A 26562-nucleotide genomic window follows, 5' to 3' on the forward strand; every position below is an offset into this window, starting at 1 on the left:
AACCCGGAAGTACCGGAATAGGTTACTTCCGGGTTTTGGGGGTCACACATGTGCAGAAGCGCCAAATCACAACCCGTGCATGCGCAGTCGCACTGCTGTGGATTGCGAACGTGCATCCTGCATGGATCACGCTCGCAACCCGAGCGTCCACTGTATATTTATATACAATGAGACATTTTGTCTACCATATTTTTCACCCCATAGGACACACTTTTTCCCCTCCAAAAATGAAGGGGAAATGTGTGTGCGTCCTATGGGGTGAATGCAGGCTTTCGCTGAAGCCTGGAGAGTGAGAGGGGTCGGTGCGCACCGATGCATCTAGCTCTCCAGGCTTCAGGAAGCTATCCGCAAGCTTTGCAAGCCTGGTGGGAGGTCCCGTGGGCTCACAAGGGTTGCGGGTAGCAGCCTGCAGCCTGAAGCACGGGGCGCCCTCCAAAGGGCGCCCCCTGCTTCGGGCGGGTGTCCGCAAGCCTTGCGTGCCCAGCGGGAGGTTCCGCCTCCGGAGGGCGTCCCCTGCTTCGGGCAGGTGTCCGCAAGCCTTGCGCGCCCGGTGGGAGGTCCCGCCTCCAGAGGGCTCCCCGTGCTTCGGCCGGGTGTCCGCAAGCCTTGCGCGCCAGGCTTGGGGCGGCAGCAAGCAGCCTGAAGCAGGGGGTGCCCTCCGGAGGGCACCCCTTGCTTCGGGGGGTGTCCGCATGGCTTGGGCCTGCAGCCGCAGCTGGGGGGGAAATATAGGGCCGGTGCGCCCTATAGGACGAAAAATACGGTAATTTGTAATGGAGGCTAGTAATTTGTTTGTATATTATTTCTATCGTCTTGTGTCTTTATAAAAAAGCAACACAATAGGCTTCTTCAATAAACATCAAGTTTATAAATATAACACTTTAAACATAAGTTACATTCGGCAGGTTGATTTTGTTTTTCTTTCTAGAAAGAGAAATCTGTGTTATGTTCAATCAAAATAGAAATTTCCAGCTGCTATTTTCAGCTACTTTTGTGCCATTTCAGTTACAAATCCTGCACATTTCATTACTCACAAGAGAACTGATCCAACGCCCACTGAAGCAAATGGAAAGACTCCAATTTCATTTCAACTGGTGTTTGGTGGCCATAAGGGGAGGGGAAAACACTAGCAAATGAACATTTGAAAATGCATGCATATCCAAATAGTCCCAGGGGATGTGAGTACAGCCAATAAATAGTTGGTTGGGTGAAGATGTAAACATCCTGCTTTGTTTCTTCAAATTTACTGGCTCACAATTCTAAAGATTGTAACTCCTGCAGCATTGGAATAGACGTGGCCAGGAATGTCCCAGATCTTGAACAGTCAAGAATGGGAATCGGGCAGCAAAGCACACATCACCCCATGCAAACCTTACACCCAAATCCTGAACATGTTCAGTTGATTCAGGCTGCAATTCCATGCCCACTGACTTGATAGTAAGTGCCCCTGAACCCAGTGCTGGAGGAACTTACTTCTGAGTAAACAGGCATATGATTTTGTTGTAAGTAACCATGCTTAGTTGCATAACGTCTTGCTGATGATGCATGATAGAAGAAGAAGAGGAGGAGGATTTTGATATCCTGCCTTTCACTCCCTTTAAGGAGTCTCAAAGCGGCTAACAATCTCCTTTCCCTTCCTCCCCCACAACATACACTTGGAAACTGTAATTAATCCAGAATGTGGCAGCTAGACTGGTGACTGGGAGTGGCCACCGGGACCACATAACACTGGTCCTGAGAGATCTGCATTGGCTCCCAGTATGTTTCCAAGCACAATTCAAAGTGTTGGTGCTGACCTTTAAAGCCCTAAACAGCCTCGGCCCAGTATACCTGAAGGAGCGGCTCTTCAGAAAAACTGTGGCTCTTCAGTAGTTGTTTGATCCACAGCCAGAATGATCAATGACCAGGGATGATGAGAAATGTAGTTCAACATCTAGAGTGCTATAGATTCACCCATCGCTGCACAAGACATTTCAATGTGTTATTTAACCCAAATCCTAAATTCTGCCCCCCCCCAAAGTCCCCCAATTAAGCTCTCAGGCTGGACAATATCTGGATGGACCATGGAGATGGCAGAAAGGGAGATTCACACATGGGGAAAAACAGAAACAGTGAGAAGGTTGAGCAACCCTAAATCAGGCCAATTTGCTCCTCTGCAGTTATTCATCTCGCCTCTCCACCATGACCTCCTTGAGCCTCCCTCTTTATCTTGAGTCTCTTCCAAGGCAGGAGCCACAGGAACACCACTGACAAAGACTGTGCCAAGGGGCTCACTTAGCAAAGAGCCCTTCCTTCTTTCTGATACTACCTGTTTGCCTTTGCTGCTTGCTCACTCGCAGCCTCCTCTCTGCTTCTCATGGAAATTGGCCTCAGCGGAAAAGAACAAATGAATGGGTGGTAACAGTGGTGATAAAGAAGTGGGCCTACTGAGGGCATCCTGACCAAGAGGTCCATATAAAAAGCATCACAGTGTGGTACGCTGGTTTGACATCAACTGACAGGAAGTGCCTACAGAGGGTGTGAATACAGCACAAGATATTATGGGCTGTCCCGTGAATCTGCTGGATGAAATAGCGGAAGAACGTTGCCTCAGAACAGTGAGGAAAATTATCAGGGATGATTCTACACCCTGGCTGGCACTTTCTTGATCTCCTGCCCTCAGGCAGAAGATATAGAAGCATGATTAGTTGCACCAACAGGGTAAAGAACAGCTTCTATTTGTGGGCTGTTAGGCTGCTGAATGAAAAGATAACAACAGGGCAACTGACTTTTGGGTATCGTGGGTGTGCGTCAGTAAACGAGGGAATTAAGACTAAGAGAGCTGAGTGGGGGGTGCTCATGTAATCTCACTGTATACAAGTTGTATAAGTGACAATAAAGTATTTCAATTTCAATTAGAGTCAACGTTGCTCAGGGCTGCAAATCTGTGCCTTGTGCATCTGGTCATCAGATGACAACATTGGATCCTGTCTTTAGGTGAGATGAAAGTCTTTGTTTCTGAAATCATGGGGCAAAAAGTTCCTCTTTGGGTTGTGCTATTTCAGTGCCATCCCAAAACACATCATTCTACGGTTATAGAGTTTTTTTCAGCTGCATAATATATATAGAGAGAGAGAGAGAAAAAAAAGAAACAAGAAATTGTAAGGCAGAATGTTTATATCTGCAGCCAGCCCAAGTTTGTTTGCTTTTGTGTGTGTACAGAGGGGGCGTGTAGCAATTTCTTTATTCAATGAACACATATCTGGAGGGTGTATTTTACTTGGTCAGATTTCATCATATGCACGACAGAAGGCGAATACTTATTGGATTAAATGTGGTATAAATCCTATCCACTCCTTATCCCTGAATCACTCCTAGAAGTTAATGTTAAGCATTAAAAAACCACCTCTGCAGGGGGGAGGTAGAATACCCCTGCAGTGGTTGACATAATGCAGAAAAGATGAAGAGAGCTATGATGACCGTCTTCAGCCGGCATACATGCTGCTTAATCACCATATAGTTTTATTTAGGATTCCCATATGATGTCTTTGGCTCCTCAGCGAGGTGTGCATTTTCCACAGATAATCCAAGTATGTAAATACTATATGCCCAGATGCTAAGGGAGTGTGCACATATACTCATGATGGGAGCTGAGAAATGTGTGTAATAATAATAATAATACATTTTCTTGCGGTTTTGCAAGAGGCTTTGGGGATCCAAGCCGAATCTTTCACAGGCTGCCAACACAAACGTGTCCAGGTTGATATTCCTATTTGATTGTTAGAAATGTGTCTTGCAACTTTCTCATTAACAGATGTCTGGCTTTATATGCAAGCCAAAAGCTTTTAAAGCTGTGAATCAAAAGGTTTTTTTGTTTTGTTTTTAAGATCTAGCAAGTGCCTAAATAAGCGATCTTCAAGCATCTTCAGTTCTTATAGCTCTGATGAGATCTATGTTCTTCGTAGGGTACTAGCCTTTTTAATTCATTTTTCTTCTTTTCATTAAAATAGATCTGGCTTCTGTGCCTTTAGCAGCAGCCTGAAACACAAAATTAAGCAGGTGAAACCTTTTGCACCATTCTGTAGCTCCATAGCAGGAAAACTAGACTTGCCTTCTTTCTGTGCTAGGTTGCAAGTTACTGGATCATGACCTGTAGAAAACGGCTGACATTCTGTCTGACTGTCAGCACCAAGGCAATCCGTTCCAATGTTTGCTTTCTCAAGTAAAGCACAATGGCACTTACTCACAGGCAAGCATTCTTGGGATTGGTGCCTTGATATTAAAATATATAAAGTCTAGTTTTCACTACGCAGTATGGAAAAATAAGCTATTTTCATACTGAATGTCAGACAAGGTCATGTTTGATGCATCGGTAATGCATTTACCAGCATACCAAAGATGACAACTCCCGTTGTTCATTCTTTATCTGAAAATCTAACGATCCAAATCTGTAGGATGTCTCTTCCTTAAGCAACGCTTCTCTTCCTCTGAAGTCACAGTTGTTGTGAAGTATCAATGCCCCCAAAGAATTTCTGAATAAACGAGGCTGCCCTTGCTTGCAAAATGTGATATTACTTTGGACTCTACTGTGAGGATTCTCAATTTCCCTGTGTATACATTGTTATGCTATAACTCAGGGGCGGCCCAAGATGTTATGGTACCTGAAGCAAAATGTCTGGGTGCCACCCCCACAATGGGGTGTGAGGCTCTGAAAGGGCAAAAGCCTTTGCTAAGCTTCACTACCAGGCCGGGGTGGGGGCAAACTCCATAAGGCAGTAGCGTGAAGTTAGTGGACTAGGGGGATTAGGCTAGCTAGTCCTCTAAATGTTCCTGAGTATTAAAGTATCCTTCCCAAAGCCCTAGGAAGCTTCTGCCCAGCTTAGGGAGGGAGGTGTGATGCCTGTGCATTCAACGTCGCCTCCCAATCCCCCTTGCAAGCTGGCACTTCTGGCCTAACTGTTGTTAGAATTCCTGCTCCATGACTGCAGTTATGGGATTGTTGTCTATCACATGATGGCGTATGTTTTGACTCCACAGAGTGGGAAGTGACGGAGACAGGATGTTTGTGTTACTGTGTTCCTGAAAGTGGGACTGTTGTCCTTTGTCCTTTTTCTCTTTGCTGTCTGATGCTAGAGAGAGAGGGAGCCATGCTCCGTATGTGTTTCTATGTAAATAAAGTAGATTAGCCAAAATGCTGAGTTGCTGAGGTCTGTCACGCAAGTTGCGCAAACTCTGCGGATCCCTAAGTGTGCCAGTGTCGGTTGGCATCGGTCGCTGTGATGTTTGGGCTGAAGAAAGCTTTTGAAGCTCCCGAACGATCAACCAGGAGGGAGGGAACATGCCAGTTGGGTATGTGTCTCTACCAGGGTCCTACTTGAGTATAGGCTGAACTCCTGGCAACTGTTCCCCTATGAAAAATTCCCCCGCATGCCACTGCCACAAGGGCATCATGATGCCCCCCTCTTGTCAAAACCTGGTGAGAGGGAACTGTTTTGGAGACCTTTGCGTCTGGTCTTCCCTCACTCCTAGGGCAACACTGAGTAGCGGGCGGGCGCTTGGGTGATGTACAGCTGCCAAAGCCTCCCTTGCCTGGGTTGCTTCTCTGGTGGCAGCGGAAGTGGTGGGGTGGGAGGGCCCCCCAAGGGGGTGCCACCTCTTGCACTTCCGCCACCTGAGGCGGCTGCTTCACCCTGCCTCATTTGTCAGTCTATCACTACCTCTCTGTGCATCATACTGTGCATTGGTGTGGGGGTGATCTTTATAGGATTGGGATAAGGTGGGGGTGGGGGGAATGAATCTAGAAAAAATACTTAGTGGCAGGCACTACAGTGGTAACAGGTTACAGACGCTTCAGGTTACAGACTCAGCTAACCCAGATATAGTACCTAGGTTTAAGAACTTTGCTTCAGGATGAGAACAGAAATCGTGCGGCGGCAGCGTGAGGCCCCATTAGCTAAAGTGGTGCTTCAGGTTAAAAACAGTTTCAGGACGAATTAAGTTCTTAACCCGAGGTACCACTGTACTGAACAAGAGCTATAGGTTTCTGCTGTTGTGCTTTTAATAGCTATCTGATGCAGAGTCTTCTATTAGGTTATTCTTTCCTGTCACATAGGGTTGCCATATTTCAAAAAGTATAAACCAGGACACCCCGAAAGTTGTTGAGCTTTTCTAAAGGAAACCACTGAAACTGACTTGCCTAAGATCCAGGGAAAAGCGTCACCTTGTGGAAATTGCCCCCTGCCCAGGACATCAATTCCGCTTTTGAAATCCTGGTAATGTCAGGGGAAATCTGGACATATGGCAGCCCTACTGTCATATCTATCTATGACTCAGCTACACAAGTCAATTTATAACATTATAAACCTCTTCTATAAAATGTGACCCCAGATGGTGCTATACGGCAGAATCCAAAGTCAATGGCAGATTGCCTTGGAAGCTTTTTTCTTCTTCTTTTCCTATAGCGTTTTTAATAGCGTTTTTTGTAGCTGTATAGATCCAGCCTAAGTGGTAGCATTGTGGGACTTCTGAGTAGCATTGAATAAAATATGGGGGGGGCAGGTAAGCCCTTCCTGCATTATCAATCACATGACACGGTGCATGCACACTATTTGAATGGCAATGCACATCAACTTTGGGAGACCCTGGCCCCCTCAATTTTTTAATGGGGCGGGGAGAGAAGGTATCTCAGCCCCTAGGAGTTGACTCCAGTTGATTGCTTTGAAGTCACTTCATCACTAGATGGGGGAAAAAATCACCTTCCAATGCCCCTCCCTGTCTTGTATTTTGCCAGAACTAGGCTTGCCATGTGTCCTCTTTTCCCAGGACACATCCTCCTTTTTCCAGGGATAGAGTTGTCACAGCGATGCATAGTCAAAGGTAGAAGTCGACTAGCGCGTCCTGCTTTTTTGGTTCTTCAAAATATGGCAACCCTGTGTAGCATTTAGCATTTCAAAATCACGGGGCTGACTGTAAGCTAAGCTGGCATGCATTCGGGTTGCGCTTGGGTGAAGTAGCCCCCAATACCCATGCCGTGCACGTGCGGTCTGATCCTGCACCATCCGGGAAAACCCAGCGCAGTGCGTGGCTCTTCTGCTCGGATAGTCGACGCGCGCAGGATCGCCGCGTGAGCCTGCGCTTTTGCGCGCGCGTCGAGGCGCCCGCCGGCTGCGCTCCGGTTCCGACTTCGCCAAGTGGGCGCGCGCTTGTGCGGACGCCCCCGGCGGGTCCGGCGCGCCGAGGAATGCCCTCAGGGGAAAGCCGCGGTGTCTCTTTAAGGCGGGGAAGGTAGGGCGAGGCCCTTCTCCCCACACCGACGCCAGCCCGCCCGCCCGCCCGCTCGGCGAAAACGCCTCACAAATTGAGGAGCCAAGTGCCTCGAGGGAGCCCGGCGCCTGAAACCCTGAGGCGGAGAAGCCGGCGTCGAAAGCAGCCCCGCTCCCCTCAGCCGTCCACCGAGGAAGTGAGGAGGGAGGAGCAGCAGCAGCCGCGGCCCCGCCACCCGCTCCTGCCCCGCCGAGCTCCTCCGTTTCGCTCGCCCCCTTCGCCCATGTCCCGCTCAAGCAAGCAAGCGCCCCGGCGCGGAGCTCCCCGGGGACGCCTGGCTGCGAAGCGAGGAGCCGCCGACGGGGCGAGCCTCTTCAGGAGGCATTAAGCGGGAGGTGGAGCGGACGAGAGGGGGGCGACCGAGCCGGGCGCGGAGCTTGCGCGCCTCCTCCTCCTCCTCCTCCTCCTCGCGCTCTTTGTTTTTCCCGCCCTCGCAGCTGAGGAGGACGAGGGCCATGGCAGCGCCGGCGGGGCAGCAGCGCGCCTGGAGTTTAGTCGCCGCGCCCGTGTTCTTCTCCGTCAGCTTGTGGCTCCTGGGCTCGGCTCCCCAGGTAAGAGAAGCCGCGTCCCGTCTCCCTCTCCTCCTCTCCCTTCTTCCCTCTGTTTCTCCCCTCGGCTAGGTTGTTAGCGCGGGGAGCCCCCTGTCGGGCGAACGACAGGTGGACACGCACGTGTGGATGCGCGCGGGCGCGGAGCAGGGGTTGCCTGAGGCCAGCAGAGGCTCCTGCGCGCACGGGCGAGCTTTCCTCTTCAGGAAAGACGTCTCTGTGTGAGTAAGAGGGGCCAGGATGCGTTTCTTGCCTGTAACTGCCCTTGCTTGCTTGCTACTGATCAGTGCCTGATTTACGTATAAGCTAAACAGGCTATAGCTTAGGACCCCATTCTCTTGGGGCCCCAAAAAAATTTAAAGGAAAATAAACTTGGATGTACATTTCCAACATATAAGATAAAAAACAAATAGAATAAAACCTACATACGGTAACAGTGTTTTGTGCTGTGAAAGCTCCTATTTGTTATGTGCAAATGGCTTTAGATACCTGTTAGGTACATAAATTACCATATAGCATATATTCAACACAAAAAACAGTGACAAATTGTTGTTGACAAAGGACAGCTGGACATAGAAAGGGCCCTATTACCTTAGCTTATGTAAAGGTAAAGGGACATCTGACCATTAGGTCCAGTCGTGACCGACTCTGGAGTTGCGACGCTCATCTCGCTTTATTGGCCGAGGGAGCCGGCGTACATCTTCCAGGTCATGTGGCCAGCATGACTAAGCCGCTTCTGGTGAACCAGAGCAGCACATGGAAACGCCGTTTACCTTCCCGCCGGAGCGGTACCTATTTATCTACTTGCACTTTGACGTGCTTTCAAACTGCTAGGTTGGCAGGAGCAGGGACCAAGCAACGGGAGCTCACCCCGTCGCGGGAATTCAAACCACCAACCTTCTAATCGGCAAGTCCTAGGCTCTGTGGTTTAACCCACAGCACCACCCACGTCCCTAGCACTACCTGCGTTCCTGTGCCTGATTTACCTATAAGCTAAACAAGCTATAGCTTAGGACCCCTCTCTCTTGGGGGCTCCAAAATATTTAAAGGAAAAAAAAACTGGGTGTATATTTCCAACATCTAAGATAAAAAACAAATAAAATAAAACGTACATACAGCAACAGTGTTTTTTGTTGTGTCAGCTCCTATTTGTTATGTGCATATGGCTTTAGATACCTATGAGGTCCATAAATTCCATATAGCATATATTCAACACAAAGAACAGTGACAAATTGTTGTGGACAAAGGACAGCTGGACATATGAAGGGCCCCATTACCTTCCGTAGCTTAGGGCCTCATCAAACTGAAATCCGGCCCTGGGGTCCCTCTTAAAGTGAGGGATCTCTTTGGCCCCATACTGCTGTGCACTGTCAGGCATGAGTGTAGCCATGGAGGGAAGGTTTTATGGGGGGACGGACACAAAACTGAGTTACTTGCTACACAATTGGTCAGTTAGTTAAGTATTTTTATTTATTTACTTGATTTGGGGGGCAGCTGCCTCCCCAGCTATGCCCATGGTATCAGGAATTGTAATAATAGGCAGGGGTGCCAGCTTGAATAAAATGTTGGAGGGCCACGCAAGCTCCGCACTGCATAATCGATCACATAATGCAGTGCACACACACAGTTTCAATGGAAATACCCATCAACTTTTTTGGGAGGGTGAGCTCCTCAAATATATGTTTTTTTGGGGGGGGTGAAGGTCCATTGGCCCCTAGGAGTTGGCTCCTATGATACAGAGTGTCTTGGGAACCTGAAGTTTGGGACAGGACAAGATTTGCTGCATCTCTGGTGGCTTCAAAAACTGTGTGCTTTTGCTTCTCAGGATGACTCCAAGCTGAGACTGACAGGTGTCATTTGCTTTTAGGAGATGGTTCTTAAAGTTGTTTTAAAATAGCTGACCTTTTTGTTCCAGGACATGGCATTTCCAGGGAGCTTTGAACTATCAGAACATGACATGTGAACTTCAAGGAAGTGTCCTCTTCTTTGGACTTGCGGATCACCCCTTTGGTTTCTTGCAGAGATGCTAATAAGGGGTTAATTTCTGCTGTGTACAGTGTCTTCTTCTCAGGTGTTTACAGAGGAGTTTTAGAGACTCTGTCCAGTTCCTGCATCTTGGTTTCTGGGTGCAAATAAGTGATAGCAAAGTTGTTGGTTTTTAATTTTGAAAACTGGCTTTCTGTCTGCATGTGTTTAATGCCTGAATTCAGGATATGGTTATCCTCTTCAGTTAGAAGCAGAAGTTTCAAAAACTGCAGAATCTGGTGTAGCATTTCAGGGAAACTTGCCACTTTTTTTGCTGCAAATGAGTGTTGAGGATAGAGCTGTGTGTCTATCTCACTTGAGCGAATTTAGCAAAGCAGGTAAATTACCTTCTCTTTAGACCCAGCAAGGGCTGAAGTGGCTGGAAAGTGGAAGGGAAGAAACAGGACTCGTTTTGTGTCCAGCAGCTAACAGCAGAACTTGAAACTGATGTCAAAAACAGGAGGTGTTGCCAGATTAGCTGGTTTTCTTTGGAAACAATGAAACCTGAAAATTTCAAAAATAAACATTTTAAAAATATAAACACATTTCAATGCCACTTCACTTTTCCCAGTGTCATTGAAAATGTTTTATTATTCAATATGCCAAAAGTACCTATATCTTGGTGGGTTGCGCCAGGCTGGATTATGCCAGCATCCTCTGAATTTCAAATACAGTCTTTGCAAATGCCACTGTGTAAATGGAGATGGGCTGCTTTCTCTGCCTGTACCACAAGAATCATAAATTTGGCGTATCCCAGTCCCCAGAGTTCCAAAATAAAACCCCTAGTGTGAATTCTGCCAGATTCTATTTTTGTCCTTTGTTTTAAATATAGGTCACATTCTCTTCCTAGAAGTACACCAATAGATTGCTGACTCTGCCATCTTAAATACAGTAGGCCTGCAACTTATGTGGGGGCTATGTTCTGGGGATCATGTGTATAGCCAAAATTGAGTAAAGTCAAAACCCATTGGTTTCAATGGTGGGTGGGATTGTCAAAATCATTTTCTCCATAACCCCTTTCCCCTTTCTGCCCCCTTTTAATTCTTAAAAATATTTTTTGCCACTTGTGTAAAGCTGAAAGCACACACAGTTCTCAAAACTTTCTTGGATAGTTTGCCAGTTTGGCTGCAATAATAACAGCTAAAACCTAAAAATTCAGTATACTGAACAATTACATTTATCAGCAAGCCATGATTGCATTTTGGTGCACAGGTTATAAATGGAAATTGAATGTTGGAGGGGAGGTTAGTAGAGTTGTTAAGAATGCAGTGTTGCATGGCTAGTGACACGATTGATTTTCTAGCTTTGAGTCTGAATTGCTCCATATTACATGGAAGTAGGTTTCCAAGCTCTTTTACAAGGAATTCTGTCTTAATTTTGGACCCAAGATATGAGCCCCCTGGTACTGCATTGACTCTAGGTCTAAAGTCAATTTAGAGTCAGTTTATCCCACTGATGATAAACGTCAGCCAAGCTTACATTGTATCTGCTTCAGTGTTTTCCTGTTTTTTCTTAACAACAAATACAGTGTCAACAAAACTGGGGGGAAAACTAGCGAAAAGGCACAAACATTTGTAAAAACTATGAAACACTGACTTTGAATAACGAACAGTAAAAGAATGCACAGTAAAGCTATGCTGTTGATGCCTTAAATGAACCACCCCAGTTCTGCCACCAGAAAACCTTCCCTGTGCAGTAATTTACCAAGGAAGACTAGGTAAAAATATATACATTTCTAAGCTTTGATATATAAGGACACAAACAGATGTCCTGTCCCTCTGGGGGACACCCAAAGGGGCATGGGATACAGCAGATCTCCTTCTTTGCTGGTGAAGAGGTTCACCCTCACCTGCCTTTCTGTACCACCTGTGGAAAGGTATATCACTCTCAGTGCTCCAAGAGCAGAGAGAGAGAGAGAAGGGGGCACATTGGGGGAAGGCTTTGCATTTGCTGAATCCAAATCCCCCACTTCCTTGGACACAACCATGGAATACTGGGAAAGGCCTAGAGCTGGCATACTGGTTTTTCTTTCATGGGGAACCAGTGAGAGGAAAAAATATTAAAGAAAGGGATGGAGTGGCACGGGATGGTCAAAAGAAGGCAAAGAGCTGTCCCTTTCCCCTTCTATCTTTCTAGCACAAGCTCAGCAGGAGTCAATTAAAATAAACGTATAATTATTATTTTTTTAAAAAATAAAATATAGGTGTGGGACCAAACCCCCGCTCAACATGGATAAAGTGCTCTATTCCTGTTGTCTCTAGTTCAGGCAACCCCAAACTCAGCCCTCCAGATGTTTTGGGACTACAATTCCCATCATCCCTGACCACTGCTGTTAGCTAGGGATGATGGGAGTTGTAGTCCTAAAACATCTGGAGGGCCGAGTTTGGGGATGCCTGCCCTAGTTCCTCTGGGGTCATGATGCTTCTGCCATGGAATGTCCCATACCTACCCCACATTGGGTTGTTCTGTCCAGCTATAAAGTACTGGAGAGCAAGTTCAACAGTTACAAAGCAGGGCCTTCTCTGTATTGGCATCCCATATTGTTGTCATGTATCTTAAAGGTAAAGGACCCCTGACACTTAAGTCCAGTCGCGAACAACTCAGGGGTTGAGGTGCTCATCTGGCTTTACTGGCCAAGGGAGCTGGCATTTGTCTGCAGACAGTTTTTCTGAGTCATGTGGCCAGCATGACTAAGCCGCTTCTGGAGAAACCAGAGCAGCGCACGGAAACGCCGTTTACCTTCCTGGCGGAGCGGTACCTATTTATCTACTTGCACTTTGACGTGCTTTCGAACTGCTAGGTTGGCAGGAGCAGGGACCGAACAATGGGAGCTCACACTGTCACGGGGATTCGAACCGCCAACCTTCCAGTCCACAAGCCCAAGACTCAGTGGTTTAGACCACAGTGCCACCTGCGCCCCCCCTCATGTATCTTAGGGGGTACCAAATCATTATACACAGCAGTAGGGTCTCCTGAGAACTCACTCTCTCTTTTTCAATGATCAGCCAAGTAGAGGAAAAGCTCAACTACAGGTTTACTGAGGCAAACAGAAAAATCACTGTTCCGCAAGTAGGTACCGGTACTGTTGTTGAAAACATCTATATACAAATATATATATATGCGCAAGGCTGTTATCACTCTGTAGTCTGTGTAGCTTCCAAATGATGGCATAGGGGCAGGCAGGTAAGTGGAACAGCAATGTGGATGGGCAGGCAGCCCATGCAAACTGTTTAATAGAAGTAGGGGGCACTTCAGAGCGTGGTTTTACCAAACTGTTCTCTGAAGCAGCTCTCTCTCCTTTAAAAGGGGTTGGGGCAAGGTGTGAGGGGGGCGGGTGAGGTGTAAATGGCTACATTGGCTCCCAGTATGTTTCCGAGCACAATTCAAAGTGTTGGTGCTGACCTTTAAAGCCCTAAACGGCCTCGGTCCAGTATACCTGAAGGAGTGTCTCCACCCCCATCATTCTGCCCGGACGCTGAGGTCCAGCGCCGAGGACCTTCTGGCGGTTCCCTCATTGCGAGAAGCAAAGCTACAGGGAACCAGGCAGAGCGCCTTCTCGGTAGTGACGCCCGCCCTGTGGAATGCCCTTCCAGCAGATGTCAAAGCGATAAACAACTACCTGACATTCAGAAGACATCTTAAGGCAGCCCTGTTCAGGGAAGTTTTTAACATGTGACATCTTATTGTATTTTTTGTTTTTGTGGAAGCCGCCCAGAGTGGTTGGGGAGGCCCAGCCAGATGGGCGGGGTATAAATAATAAATTATTATTATTATTATTATTATAAATGAACAGGTATAAAGGGAGGAGGGGTTGGCCTGGGGTGGGGGAAGGCGGTGTCAGCAAAGGGGAAGGTGAGCAGGTGTGGCAGTCCCTAGTATTTAATATTGTATTAGTTGCATTTGAGGGAAATTTGTAATTGTTGCTGCCACTCCCCAATTACAATGCATACAGCCTGGTAAAAATGAAGTACAGTGGTACCTCGGGTTACAGGCGCTTCAGGTTACAGTCTCCGCTAACCCAGAAATAGTACCTCGGGTTAAGAACTTTGCTTCAGGATGAGAACAGAAATCGTGCTCCGACGGCGCAGCGGCAGCCGGAGGCCCCATTAGCTAAAGTGGTACCTCAGGTTAAGAACAGTTTCAGGTTAAGAACGGATTTCCAGAATGAATTAAGTTCTTAAGCCGAGGTACTACGGTTTACAAACTAAATCCATTCCGGAAGTCTGTTCTTAAACCAAAGCGTTCTTAAACCAAGGCGTGCTTTCCTATAGCAGCGGGGGACTCAATTTACACTCAACAGGAAGCGAAACATGTTCAGACAGCGTTATTAATCCAAAGTTGTTCATAAACTAAGCTGTTCTTAAACCAAGGTAACACTGTAGTGATCAGCGTGACAACTGTGTTTGTCCTGAGAGACAGCAAAGGGTTATGGAAATCTGAGATCGTGCTCATGTTGTAACAGCAGTTCACCCAGCCCCTGAGATCAACAAAGGCAAACTTCTTGTTGCTGTACCGCTAGCAGGTGCAGATGTGAGTCTTCTCTGTAGAGGTGCCCCAGCTGTGGAATTTACTCCGCCTGGAGGTACAATTGGTCCCTACACTATTGGGCTTCTGGCATTAGGTTAAGATGGTATCTGTTAACCCAGGCCTTTGATAAAGCTTAACTTTCAGCCGTGCCTTCCTCACAAGGTTGTTGTGTGATAAAACAGAAGGTGGCGGGGGGACATGTATGCTGCATTGAATTTCTTGGAAGAAAGACAAGATACAAGTGTTAGCCATATATATAGAAATCACTCAAGGTACCTCTCAAGTAATTAAGGAACAAAAGAAGAAAAGGCACACTAACCTGGGAACTTCCTCTCTGCCCAGAACATTGGAGGCTAGACACCACACCCCCTCTACAGTATTTATAGGAACTCAAACATTGAGATCCCGCTCTGTTCCAGTAACAAGAAGCCGAAAGCACCAGCCTGAAGATGACGAGTGAGACCTCGTCGAAACGTCGCCTAGACACCCCAACTTTTACACGGGAAGACACCCGAGGACACCAAAACCTGCATTCCTGTACCCGTGAAAATCTACGAAAGCATATATATATATATATATATATATATATATATATATATGCTTTCGTAGATTTTCACGGGTACAGGAATGCAGGTTTTGGTCAATCAACCACACCAGACCCAAACCCAGACCCTCTCCACAGATGAATTACTGACACCATCCAGTAGCCAATCCATGGTGGCACCTCCGGATGCTGCACCCCCCTGCAATCCCTACACAGATCTGGCTGACACAAGCCACAAAACCACAGCTCGCCCCTATACACGAAGCCAAGCCAAAGCACAACTAAGTGCAATACAGCCATCTTCTCAGGAAAACTCTTCACAAAGTTCAAGAGGTCAAGACACAAAGACTTTAGCAACTAATCCACACCTAATGACCCACCTAAGTGGTACTCAGGATATCACTCAAGAAATCACTCAAGGTATCTCTCAAGTAATTAAGGAACAAAAGAAGAAAAGGCACACTAGCCTGGGAACTTCCTCTCTGCCCAGAACATTGGAGGCTAGACACCACACCCCCTCTACAGTATTTATAGGAACTCAAACATTGAGATCCCGCTCTGTTCCAGTAACAAGAAGCCGAAAGCACCAGCCTGAAGATGACGAGTGAGACCTCGTCGAAACGTCGCCTAGACACCCCAACTTTTACACGGGAAGACACCCGAGGACACCAAAACCTGCATATATATATATATATATATATATATATATATATATATATATATATATATAATATATCTAGTGCAGTCATTCTGGGGGCAGGAGTTAGCCATATATATATATATATATATATATATAATATATCTAGTGCAGTCATTCTGGGGGCAGGAGAGCCCCATAATTTTTCTCTTGTTCTGTTTGTGGAGGCTCTGCACAATCTGGTTTTTAAATTGAAAGGGGAATTGTGATTCCTAAATAGGGGCTATTTGGATGTAAGGTTTACTTTTCCTAATAAAACGCACTGGACATCTAAAAGATGAAGTTAGTTTTATAATCCCAGGGAAGTGAAGGTTGCATGGTATTTATTATAAACTGTGCAGGCTGCAGTAAATATTATGGGCCGTGATTCTTAGTTATCCTCTTGTGAGGAGGAATTTCTTCTTCTTCCAGGGTATCAAGTACTCCTGTAGCCTCTCCTGTTTTGTTTTCAAATGAGTTTTTCATTTCTTGAAAGCAGAATGTTGAGCTGGGTTGTGTCATTGTGTTTCCCATGGGTATAATTTACACGTACTTGATGTCATTTTAGTATTCTCTACAAGGTAGTTCCCTCTGCTTAGTCATGGAATCTCCGCTGCCCAGATGTTGCTTCAGGGAAATGGATCATAGCTTAGCTGGGGGGGGGCTGGGGGCTGTAGAATATCCTGCAGATGCAATGGGGCACAAACAAATCTAATTTAATTAACTTTTCTTGTTTTCTCAAAACTGAAAGTGAAGCTAGTGTGAGAATCCGCCCCTCCTGGTTACTCTTATTTGTTTTCGAGTCATCTCCAGATTATCATTTTTTAAAAAAAACATAATTAAATCCGATCGCTTTGATATACTTCTTAATGTAAGGTTACACTTCTTGAGAACAGTGTCGGATTGCATGGGCGAAATGCCACATCTTAAGTAATAAGATGTGAAAAGGTAGTAAAACATGACCACTCTGCCTGGTTGCTAACTGCATCATCAAAATATGTTTAGAATTTTATTTTATTTTTTTAAAAAAATGTATTACTGTGCTGCTAGGACAGTTGGAAGCTTGTGAGCATGGAGAACACCAGGGAGGCTTCAGGATCTGAACCTTAAAATCTCAAATCGATAGTTGGCTGGTGGGTAAGGTAGAGGCAGTTCTCATTTGTATGGCCAAAAGCTTTAATTAGTGCGGCTAAAATGTCACATTTGTTCACTTTTAAAATCTGCTTTTGGTTTTTGCAGTGTGCAATTAAAAACACAAATACTTAACTTTCCTTCTGACAACGGGTGGTAGCCTTCCTTTGGGAAAATAGCAAATGCTTGGTCCAGCATGGAGTTTGAAAACTTCGGTGCATACTTCAGAAGGGAAAGGGTTTGCTCCAAGCTGTCTTAAGTGCTGAAGAAGAAACAGCTGGTGCACAGCTGGGTCATGCTACCTGATCGTCAAGAATACCTCTGTTTCAACCTATGTAAATATGAGACTTTTATTGTTGGAGAAGTTTGTCTGTGTTATGTGTGTGTGAGAGAGAGGGAGAGAGAGAGGGAGAGAGAGAGATGGTGTATTATTTTTTTTGTCTAGATTCTGGTAAAGGGACCCCTGCGCATTAGGTCCATTCGTGACCGACTCTGGGGTTGTGCGCTCATCTCGCTCTATAGGCCGAGGGAGCCGGCGTACAACATCCGGGTCATGTGGCCAGCATGACTAAGCTGCTTCTGGCAAACCAGAGCAGCGCACTGAAACACCGTTTACCTTCCCGCCGGAGTGGTAACTATTTATCTACTTGCACTTTGACATGCTTTCGAACTGCTAGGTTGGCAGGAGCAAGGACCGAGCAACGGGAGCTAACCCCATCGCGGGGATTCAAACCGCCGACCTTCTGATCGGCAAGTCCTAGGCTCTGTTGTTTAACCCACAGCGCCACTCGTGTCCCACACTTTTTGAGTTAGCGCTGTGTTAAAAAGCCATTCCGTCATTCGGTGTGCAGGCTTCTACAAATAACACTCATCGTAACAAGTGTGGCACTGCCACTCTGGTGAGTGTGATGAGTGGAAAGCCTTCCTGCAAACTTTGAAGTGGCAGAGGCAGGTGGAGGTCCTCCATGCAGCTTCAATGTTGGGAGGATAGCTGGTGAAAGTGGTTTCAAGCATGCTCTCCATCTCGATTTTCCACATACTGCTGAGCCCTAACTCCCTGTAAAGCCTGACACAATCGCCTCCTTTTTTTAATCACAAGAAGAGGAGAAAAAGAGATGAAGAAGGGGTCTGTAAGCCTCCCCTATGAACATGGGCTAAATCCTGAATGGCCTGCTCCTCCCTTTTCCACAAGAAATGTTGCCAGAGATTCCTTTGCTGTTGGGTGGAGATTATTGACGTCATACAGCTGGCAGGTGGAATGAGCACAGTTTTTGGCTTGAGTAAATAGGACCAGCCAAAAACTCCGAGTGCATGTAGGTACATACAATTGAGATTACAAGCATAGAAAACTAAGGAGGTTTTTTGTGTGTGTTTTTTTAGAGTGAGTAAGCAGGAACCTCAGGATTGAATAAAGTCAGGTAGACTGAATGGTCACTGAATGCCTTGTTTCCCTGTAGTCTTCTTCGGTGGCTCAAAGCGCATTGAGGATTGGGCTCAATGATAATCACTGGGAATATTGTTGACAGGATCAGCAGGACTGAGTCACAAAATGCTTGTCATCTTCAAGAACCACCCTCCGTCACTACAGAATTTTGAATGCCCGTATTAAAGTTAAAATACCTTTCTGTAACCTTTGATGCCAGGTGCACCTAGTTCACTTCCAAGGAGTAAGACACACATGTTCAGTGGTTTCATAGGTGAGGTGCCGCTACTATCCGTATTTGTTGCAGCAGTTTCTACAAGTAGGTAACTTTGTCTTTTAACATACAGTGGTACCTCTGGTTGCGAACGGGATCCGTTCCGGAGGCCCATTCACAACATGAAAAGAGAGCAACCTGCAGCGGCGTGCCTGTGCACGCGTGGGTTGCGATTCGCCACTTCTGTGCATGCGCGTGACGCCATTTTGTGCTTCTGTGCATGTGCGAGTGGCGAAAGCCAGAAGTAACCCTTCCCAGACAAAGTTGTGTATAGAGCCAGTGTGGTGTAGTGGTTAAGAGTGGTGGACTCGTAATCTGGTGAACCGGGTTTGCGTCTCCGCTCCTCCGCATGCAGCTGCTGGGTGACCTTGGGCTAGTCACACTTCTTTGAAGTCTCTCAGCCCCACTCACTTCACAGAGTGTTTGTTGTGGGGGAAGAAGGGAAAGGAGAATGTTGGCTGCTTTGAGACTCCTTCAGGTAGTGATAAAGTGGGATATCAAATCCAAACTCTTCTTCTTCTTATAGATCATGTGCCCAAACGTTATTTGTACATAAAGGTATGCATGTCATTGTTGCTTTACACAAAATGCTACGTTTGTGTTAGCAGTGATGCAAGCCCAAGCCTTGTCCCCATGTTTCTCTTTTATAAGGTGTACAAACTGGAGTACAAAGAACACATTCCTGGTCATTTGTGAGAGTCTCTTTCGTAACCAGTCTTTTATTCAGCAAGACATTTTTAAAATCTCTTCTATTTTTTCAAAGGTTTTAATTTTGGATTGTGTGTGATTATATGCAGTGTTCATACTTCACCTACTCATTAAGGACAAAGCTATAGTTGTGGGCAATTGCTTCAATAGGAAAATAATACACAGGCTGTGCAGAATATTACGTACTTTCACTAATAATGTACTTAACAGGGAATTTAGGGCATCATATCTTCCATGGGCATAATGGATGCAGTCCTGTTCTGAAGGATATTCCATTTTTGCCATCTTCCCCTCTTTAGCCAACCTTGACTATTGTGGTACTTGGGACAAGCTCCCTCTTCACCATTTCATTCAGGGAATTGTGCTGTTTGGCCAAAAGCAGAGCAAAGAGCCTATTGTGTCAGGATAAATGACAAAGCAAGCAACTATTGAGATAAGCGCAAGGATAGCTATCCAATTATGCACAGTTTATGTATTAAAAGTTTGCACACAAAAAATGGGTCATGTGTTTGGTTCCTAAGAATGAAGTCAACTCTGAGAATGCCTATCACACATGTGGCGCTTGAAAAAGCTCTTATTGATCCTTCAAAGGCTTGAAGCAGAGCTTAGTATGACAGATATGATGAATCACAAAGGAACTATTGGCTCAGAAGGAACATATGGAGCTTGTATTTGGACCTTGGAGGCTGGAGTAATGAAGAGCAAGTCACAGATGGAGACTATCTTGACAGCTCCCCAAGGAAAAACATGCAAAGAAGGTTTGGGGGTGATAGAGTACTGTCAATAGCCCTGTAAATGAATATTGATGTACATTCCTTTCCTGTATTTGTTGAGGGTGGAATGGAACTGAACCATGGTGCTGCCTGACGAGAAAAGCCATCAGCCAATCATGGGATGATGGGTAATTTGCTATTTTAACATTTTAAACTTGGAGCAGATGTTGGATTCTTGACAAAGACAGATGGAGCACCTTCAATTGATGTATCTGCTGTTTTACTCCCACCACTATTCTAATACACGGCAGTCTACAATCCTTACCCCTAACGCGGCATTGCAAAGTTACAGTACAATGAGTTTGCAATGTCAAGTACCAGGTGAGAAGAATCGACCCATTATTTAACTTGTCTGTTTGACAAATGTATCAAGCAAAGACCACACAGATGGAAACGTGTGATCTGGCATTGCCATGGTTAAGGAGATAAAAAAAATAAAGTGTGAACTTGCTTAAGAGTGATGTTGTAGCAAAACAGTTATGGTGTGATGCCCAAAGCTCCCAGTTCAAATCTTACTTTGGGCAAGTAGTGATTCTTTCATGCTCAATTCCCTGGGTGTGATATAGAAAAAAATAAAACTGGTCTTGCTTGCATAGTTGTTGTGAGGAATAGTCAGGTAAAGATAAAACATGCACAGATTACTTGAAGTTTGAAAAAGAAGTAGACCAAACAAGGAAAGGAACTATCAGAATAGTCTAGGCTTGATTTTTCTTAATGTTATCTAGGATTTCTGTAAGTGTTGCTTTGAATCCCCTTCTTTGGAGGAATAGATAACTGAATGGATGCCACTACAGATACTGATAAAAATTTAGTTTGTGCAGGATGTCTTTTTATAATTTTTGATTTAATAAATTTGCATATGAATAAAATAATGGTACCACAGGATAAATCATTTTTATTTATTGGATTATGTCTTGAGAGGCACCATCCTTAGAGAGAAGGGCAATGGAATGCGACCTGCAACCCACCTATTTTTTTTATAAGTCCACATATTAAAATTATTAACAGTTCCATAAAACTGTGCAGCCTGGTTCACCAAGGACATCTTTTCATGAAAAGGCTTTAACTAGGCTAACTAGTGTCACAGCCTTAACTTTCCCCGTTATAACTGAGACTTCCGTGTAACCCTCATGCTTTGATGCTTGCTGTGGGTTTAACCACAGAGCCAAGGACTTGCTGATCAGAAGGTCGGCGGTTCGAATCCCCGCGATGGGGTGAGCTCCCGTTGCCCGGTCCCTGCTCCTGCCAACCTAGCAGTTTGAAAGCACCTCAAAGTGCAAGTAGATAAATAGGTACCACTCCGGCGGTGAAGGTAAATAATAATAATAATAATAATAATAATAATAATAATAATAATAATAATTTATTATTTATACCCCGCCCATCTGGCTGGGCCTCCCCAGCCACTCTGGGCGGCTTCCATAAAAACCAAAAATACAATAAAATATCACACGTTAAAAACTTCCCTGAACAGGGCTGCCTTAAGATGTCTTCTGAATGTCAGGTAGTTGTTTATCGCTTTGACATCTGCTGGAAGGGCGTTCCACAGGGTGGGCGCCACTACCGAGAAGGCCCTCTGCCTGGTTCCCTGTAGCTTTGCTTCTTGCAATGAGGGAACCGCCAGAAGGCCCTCGGCGCTGGACCTCAGCGTCCGGGCAGAGTGATGGGGGTGGAGACGCTCCTTCAGGTATACTGGACCGAGGCCGTTTAGGGCTTTAAAGGTCAGCACCAACACTTTGAATTGTGCTCGGAAACATACTGGGAGCCAATGTAGGTCTTTCAAGACCGTTGTTATATGGTCTCGGCGGCCGTGGGAGATAACCAGAGCATGCACCACTCTGGCGAGACAGTCCGCAGGCAGATAGGGTCTCAGCCTACGTACCAGATGGAGCTGGTAAACAGCTGCCCTGGACACAGATTTGACCTGTGCCTCCATGGACAGCTGTGAGTCCAAAATGACTCCCAGGCTGTGCACCTGGTCCTTCAGGGGCACAGTTACCCCATTCAGGACCAGGGAATCCTCCACACCTGCCCGCCTCCTGTCCCCCAGAAGCAGTACTTCTGTCTTGTCAGGATTCAACCTCAATCTGTTAGCCGCCATCCATCCTCCAACTGCCTCCAGACACTCACACAGGACCTTCACTGCCCTCACAGGTTCTGATTTAAAAGAGAGGTAGAGCTGGGTATCATCTGCATACTGATGAACACCCAGCCCAAACCTCCTGATGATCTCTCTCAGCAGCTGCATGTAAATGTTGAAAAGCATGGGGGAGAGGACAGAACCCTGAGGCACCCCACAAGTGAGAGCCCAGGGGTCTGAACACTCATCCCACACCACCACTTTCTGAACACGGCCCAGGAGGAAGGAGCGGAACCACTGTAGGACAGTGCCCCCAGCTCCCAGCCCCTCAAGACGGTCCAGAAGGATGTTATGGTCGATGGTATCAAACGCCGCTGAGAGATCCAGCAGAACTAGGAAACAGCTCTCACCTTTGTCCCTAGCCCGCCGGAGATCATCAACCAGTGCGACCAAGGCAGTTTCAGTCCCATGATGAGGCCTGAATCCCGACTGGAAGGGATCCAAATGGTCCGCTTCTTCCAGGCGTGCCTGGAGTTGTTCGGCAACCGCTTGCTCAATCACCTTGTCCAAGAATGGAAGATTTGAGACTGGGCGATAGTTGGCCATTGTGGCCGCATCTAAAGATGTTTTTTTAAGAAGCGGTTTAATAACCGCCTCTTTCAGTGGGTCTGGGAAGGCTCCCTCATGGAGGGAAGCATTCACCACCCCACGAAGCCCATCGCCCAGTCCTTCCCGGCTAGCTTTTATAAGCCAGGATGGGCAAGGATCCAGGAGACAGGTGGTTGGTTTCACTCGTCCAAGCAGCCTGTCCACATCCTCGGAGGTAACAGATTGGAATTGATCCTACTCAACTTGACTAGACAGAACTCTAGCACTCTCCCGCCCCGGCCCTGCTCCCACGGTGGAGTCTACTTCTTCCCGAATCTGAGCGATTTTATCTGCAAAAAACTTTGCAAAATCATTGCAGGAGAATATGTGGCCCGTACTGGGCCCCAATGTTACAGGTGGTTCCGCTAAATTGTGAACCACCTGAAAAAGTCTCCTGCTGCTGTTTTCTGCAGATGCAATAGAGGCGGTGAAGAAATTCTTCTTCGCCGTCGCTATCGCCACTTGGTAGGCTCGACGTTGAGCTCTAACCTGTGTCCGGTCAGATTCGGAATGAGTTATCCGCCACCGGCGCTCTAGCCATCTCAACGATTGTTTCATTGCCCTCAGATCCGTGGAAAACCACAGGGCTCTCCGGGCTCCATGCAATCGGAGAGGGCGCTTCGGAGCCAAACAGTCAATAGCCCTGGTTAACTCCGCATTCCAGCGGGCCACCAGGGAATCAGCTGAAAGGCCATCAACATGGGATAAAGCATCCCCTACCACTCTCTGGAAACCATTTGGATCCATTAAGTGGCGGGGGCGGACCATCCGAATTGGTCCCACCTCCCTGCAGAGGGGATGGGTCGCAGAGAAGTCCAGTTTCCTTGCGCTGCTCTGGTTCACCAGAAGCGGCTTAGTCATGCTGGCCACATGACCCAGAAGCTGTACGCCGGCTCCCTCAGCCAATAAAGCGAGATGAGCGTTGCAACCCCAGAGTTGGCCACAATTGGACCTAATGGTTAGGGGTCCCTTTACCTTTACCTAACATCTTGAAAATCAAGAGAGGTGTGAATATATAGTTCTCATGTTCAGCAAGGAATCATTGCTTTGAATTGGAGCGAATTGGAGCCGCACCTTATAGAATCTTAAGTTGAAAAGGGACCTTGTGGGGGCCTTTAGTCCATCCCAAATGAGTGCAGTGCAAGATGAAACTAAAGGTTCCTGACATACAATACCCAGGAAAGAGCCCAATTGCTATGTGCTTCAGTGCTGCTGAATTATCTTAAAACCTGCTATTAATTCAGTTAAAATAGCAACACTTCAAGCTTTGCTTTCAGCTATTAGGAGCTTTAGGACCAGTTTTCTCTTACCCCCTGGGATAACTCCATAAAACCTTGTTGCTGCAGTTTGAGCCTTTTACTGGTGTATTTTATTCACTGGGGCTACAAACCTGTACCCACTAACCTGGGAACATGCTGCATTGAACTCCACAGGATATGCTTTTGAGTAGACATGTATAGGACTGTAGAGGAGGAACTGGAAAAATGCTTTTTTTAAAAAAAAAAAAAATCTAATGATTTAGAAATGTCCCCATGGAGGCCTGGTAGTGTGTTTGCATTTTGCAGCTATACAACAATTTGTTCTCAGCCAATGAAATGTTAATTTCAGTATTGCCTATTGGTCTGTTTGGTTTTTCTTTCTTCGAAAGCTAATATTAATTATTTGGCTCATCTATTTTGCCATTTGTCAGAATCCCTGTGTTGTAAAACATGTGCTGCTACTTCCAAAAGAGCAGTTGATTAAGTCTTTTTTAGCAAAAACAAAAGTGACTTGTCAACCCTTGAAGGCTAGCAAAGAAATTTATTATGGCATACACTTTCATGGAATCATAGAACTGTAGAGTTGGTGGGACCCCAAGAGTCATCTAGACCAACCCCCTGCAATCCAGGAATCTCAGCTAAAGCACCCAAGACAGATGGCTATTCAACCTCTGCAATGAAAGAGAGTCCACAACTTCCCAAGGGAGTCCATTACACTGCCAAACAGCTCTTGTTGTTCTAGCCAGCTGGACAGCTGCTTCAAGAAGCAACAGATCTATATAGCATGGCAGCTGCTGTTCCTTTAAAGAAACCAGCACATTGCTACATCTTCCATCTTCTATGCTAGAACAACAGCTTGGGGGTCTGGTTTAAAAAAATATTTGAAGTGTAAATAAAAAGTTATCCTTAAAATGTTTTTGTTTTTGTTTTGGTGCTCATCAATGCCTGTAGCTGTATATTTTGTATCAGATTATTTTGTTGTTCCATTCAGTTGCATTGTGCTTGGTGATTGGGTAAGAGTCTAAGGGAAGGTAGCATTTGCTGGAGTGAAAAATGGTCATTTATTTAGCAACAGCCTATTTATTATATGTTAAATGGTGGGAAAATGCTATGGTGCCCAGGTCGCTGGCAAATAATGAGAGACAGTTGTCCCCTCTCTTGGCTCCCACCTCCCAAAAACCCATATGCTCAAAGTCAGCTGATATTTCATATATAGTTCACCTTCATTGTGGTTCGAATCCATAGTGCATCTTTTAATAGGTGCATCCCAGTGTTAATTGATGTTATATGCCATGGAGACCAATGGGACAAATTTGTGATGACAGATAACACTTAGGACAACCTTGGGTCTACAGCTGTTTTCAGACTACAGTTTCCACCATCCCTGACCACTGGTCTTGCTAGCTAGGGATGATGGAAGTTGTAGTCCAAAAATAGCTGCAGACCCACGATTGGGAAACAGTGACTTGGGGCATTGCTAGAGCACTAAGACTAGATGCACCTATAACTTTGTTTCTGTGCCATTCTTTGCAACAAAATGAGAGTGGAGATGTCCCTAAAAACGTGTTCCTCCTTACTTTGTATGTAGATAGTCAGCCTTCCTCCTTGAGTAATTCTGTGTTTCTCTGTGATGCTGTCTGCAAATAGTGCAAACCTTCGAAATTCATGCACAGAACCTGACCTTTTATGGACATACTAATGTGTCCCGTGTGTATTTAATCTTTTGAAGAAGAAACTCTCATGTAGGCACTATTGGCAAAGGAATACAAGTGTGAGTCAGAAAGCTTAAAATGGAGAGTTATCTCTTTTTTCAGAAGGGAGGAGTGATAAATGAGCATTTGTTTCCTGACAGCTACAGATCTCCTGTTTCTTGACAAACTGCTTGTGATCCCCCACACTTGACTATTAGTTCAAATTAATTCCCTGCAACATTCCCCACCCAACACACATGTGCACACATCAAATATATAACAATTATATTATATTTGTAAATATTTATATTGTATAAATATGAACTAAGGGAAAGAATAAAACAAAAATTGTGTGCCGAACAGTGGCAAATAATTTCCTATGAAATATTTTCCTGTAATCAGTTCATCCTATGCTTGGACTTGAGAGTATTTCAAAGCCTCCTTTTCACTGAGGATGCAATGCTTTTATACTATTCAGTAAAAGATCTTCCTGTTTGATGGGAAGTTAATTTGTTGCTTTCGTTCATGCACCTGTAAATAATATTTCAATTTGGCCATTAGTATGAATCCTCGCTTTCCCTCAGGATTCTCTTAGTGCTGACGTGTTTTTGTTTCCATTATTATATGACATTTACTCCTTATTCTCTTGTTTTACTGATACTTCCATGTGATTCAGTAAAAAACCAAACAGGTGCTGGCACCATAGGGGATAACTCCAGACATCCTGCACAAACCATGTAATTCTGGGGGCTGGGAACCCACAAAGTCAACAGAAACAGCTAGCAGGCGGCAGCGGTGCTGCCTCTGAGAGAGCAGTTCACCTCCGCCTTCCACGGCCAGCAAGCAAGGCACTCATTTCCGTGGGGGCTCAGACATGGAAGCAGTGTCTGCCTTCGAGCCAAAGCCCCTCCCCATGGAAAAGGGTGTCTCCTTTGCTGTGGATAGGAAGAGGA

At 45.8% G+C, this 26562-nt stretch overlaps 1 long non-coding RNA gene across 1 annotated transcript in view; it reads left to right on the top strand.

Moving 5' to 3' along the window:
* Positions 1 to 7556: 7556 nt before the first annotated feature.
* Positions 7557 to 26562, top strand: part of LOC310835228 — a 104629-nt gene continuing 85623 nt past the window's right edge. The window contains exon 1 of the long non-coding RNA XR_014559434.1: positions 7557 to 7853. This is a non-coding gene — a long non-coding RNA (uncharacterized lncRNA). The remainder of the gene's footprint in view (positions 7854 to 26562) is intronic.

Source organism: Podarcis gaigeae (genome assembly GCF_964106915.1).
Source record: "Podarcis gaigeae genome assembly, chromosome: 17".
NCBI lineage: Eukaryota > Metazoa > Chordata > Lepidosauria > Squamata > Lacertidae > Podarcis > Podarcis gaigeae.